The sequence below is a fragment of the Pinus tabuliformis genome, chromosome 5_2, assembly GCF_031772625.1.
Source record: "Pinus tabuliformis cultivar Carrire ecotype Pingquan chromosome 5_2, CPIR1, whole genome shotgun sequence".
NCBI classification, from domain to species: Eukaryota; Viridiplantae; Streptophyta; class Pinopsida; order Pinales; family Pinaceae; genus Pinus; species Pinus tabuliformis.
The window spans coordinates 123,584,102-123,587,339 of record NC_142306.1 but is presented as its reverse complement, the minus strand read 5'-3'; positions in this window follow the sequence as shown (position 1 = coordinate 123,587,339).

The window sequence follows — 3,238 nt, the reverse complement described above, 5'->3', positions numbered from 1 at the left end:
TTAGAAAAGTTGAAATGAAAGAATATGGTGTTCACCTCATACGCTACTATGATAACCGTTTTTCCCAACATCCAAAATTCTGGTATTACTTGTACAATCTTATGTTGTGGCATTGTAGTCAAGAAATTGTTGTTGTTTTCGTGAAGAGAAACCTTGAAGAGGGATTTCCAATGACCATTGTAGACCTTCATGCACACCTCCATGACATGCCTGATTCCATGCTTCCTAACCATATTATGCGCTTTGGATCAGGCCTTAGAGGGACACTCTCATTCTAGAACAAACGCAGAAGTTAACTCACTAATATGATCATACAAATAGGTAGCCCTAATTTCTTCTTCACCCTAAGTGCAACTGACACCAAATGGCATGGCATGCACATGGTCATGCTTGGCATCCCCCTCCCCCCTGGATTCATCTGAGTTGTCTTGATGTAAATTCAAGAATACAATCAACAATCCACATCTTGCAGTGCATTACATTCATTGTCAATTCACAATATTCCTCGGAGAGGTCTTGCAAAAAGGTTCACATGAAAAGGACTTGTGGCACAGGTTTTTCCCTGAACGTCCTCCTTTCTGTTTCTTTTCCTGGATGTACATTCGCCTCACAAATTTTCCTTTTTCATCTTTGCAGGTATGAATGGAAACATAGGGGTTCCGCACACATACATGGTTTCCTTTGGCTCGAAAACGCACATGATATGGGAAACCTCGATTGGGATGACCAAGTCACGATGGATAGAGCCAGGTCCTTTTTCATTGAAAACATTTCTGGTAGGAATCCCCGCCCTCCTAAACAACGTGGACCTTATGTACACATCTCTACAAAGAATGACCCATGCATACTCCCATCTCCATTGATATTTGTATCCTCTCGCCTTCAGGACTACGAGAATCTTCTTAATTGCGTTCAACGGCATACAAAATGCCACCCCTCTTCATGTCTTTGTAAAAAAGGTCCTAATCTTGTTTTCCACTATGGAGTTCCATGGGATTTGAATCCCACCTCCTCTTTGATCATTGATGACATTGGACGAAAGAGATATGTCCCTGCTCGTAATTATGACAGATTAAATGTACACAACTCTGATATGTTATACATATGGAGAGAAAACATCGATTTCCAACCGATTTTATCTCAGCATGTTGTTCTCCACTACATCGTGAAATATGTATCAAAACTAGAAACAAAATCAAAAAGTTATTGGAAATTTTTTTTGTGTCTTCGAGGTTGTCCACCCCGAAACACATGTTGTTAATGTTGTCCGAAAAGTTTTAACAAAAACAATTTCTGATAGGGACATCGGCACACATGAAACATGCCACATGCTACAAAAACTGCCCCTTTCACTTTGTAGTTGCTTATTTCTTTCCCTCAATGTTACTCGAATTGTTTTCTGATTTGTTTCTCATGGTCTAGGTTCCCCCTTCCCAACACCACCCTTCATTGTAGCATACATGAATAGGCCTCCTTCGCTTGAAACACTAACTATTCTTGAAGCTGCACGTTCATGTTCCTTCTCTGTGATGAGCGCCATTATTGCAGTAAGAATCCTGCAACTCCTGGGCTACCAGCTTTACTTTATCAACTACAAACTTGGAGGTGAAAGTGTTGTATACACAAGTAAAAGTGATGGCTCTGCCTATTGTCACTATTCAGCTAGTGAGGAACAACTGGGGTTTTCAAGCCAGAATTCCATGGAGTCAAAAGAAGCTTGATTTCTTGATGGAATAAAGGTAAATTATACCCTTAAGAGAGAGAGCTACTTTACTGCAATAATGGAGAAGACCGAAATTCAATGCTAAATCACACCATTTCCTAAGTAATTGATAAGAAACTATGCTTTGCAAAAATGCTAAATTAACATGAACGAAATGCTACTATCTAAGTATATAAGTAAGAAGCATCAAACATCACTAATGTGCAAGTAAAGAGACTGAAATAAATCTGTTTTTGTCTTTTTGTCTTTTCATGCAAAATCAAGTATGCAAACTAATTTCTTCTGGTGATGTGGCAGGTGAATTAAGGATGTTTGAGGATGGCTGGAAGGGTTAGGAGATGGTTGGATGGTGTGGGAGACCCTTGGGAGGCTTTTGGTGACTTCCTAGAGGTTTTCCCTCAATTCGACCTCAAAACAGGCCATTCCAAGAAAACCTACAGGATGTACTAGAAACCTACAAGATATAGCCAAGAGTAAAATGTGAGGTGTTGTAGGTGATAGAAGGCTTAGGAAAGATGGTTGATGGGTGTAATGGAGTGGGAGAAGGCCTAGGATCACTCAGAAGTCAACAACAAATATAGGAGGTGGTTGGATTCGCTCAATGTGCTTGGAGGATTTTCTATGAAAAATGATGAAAACTAGTGAAGGTGATGGTGAAAACAAAGGATGGCTCAGGTGGATGGAATAGAAGGTGGTTGGTGGCCATAAAGTCTTAGTCTCCTCTTGAAGCACCTACTCTTCATAAACCATTTATATCTTCCAAAAAGTTATATAAACAAGAAACATTCTCATAAACTAGAAAAACAGAATTAATGAACTAATTGCCTACATTATGCATGAGGAAAATTGTTGAAAGGAATGAAAGCATGGATGAGATCTACTGCAAAAATGAAGATGAAAAATATGACAATGGAATCCTACCTTGAAAAACTAACCAAATACTAATTTAACGAAAACAAACTCCAAAGCTCATAAAAGAAATAGAAATTTGTGTTTTTGGGGCTACTTAAGGATCCCTTCCTCAAGTCATGATCCCAAAGGAAGGAAGTGAGGCCGAGACACCTGCTGACAACCTTATGGTGCTCCTTTTATCCCTGCTAACCTACTACTGAAGTAAGACACAAATGGAAGCAAGCTAATAAACAACTAATCCAATCTACACTACTTGTAATGGAAATGCATCTAAAAGAAAATTATCAATGAAGCTATGAAACTACACTAAATATACATATAAAAGAAATAGGAGACTTAACTTCTAGGGTTGGGCCCTAACCCAAGAAATTCAACCCTTTGAGTTAACTCAGTGCTAGCTCAAAGCAAAACTCATTCTTAGTACCAAAACAACAAATTACATCAATAAAACTTTCACAAGTCTGGAGCTCGAAAATAGCTTAGAGTTTTACAACAAAAATATGAATCCTCATGAGGCTCCAGGCCTCTCTACTTATACAACTAAAGTCCCCAATGACTTCCTTTAAATCAGGGAGGCTTGTCTCCCAAAATCGAGATAAACTA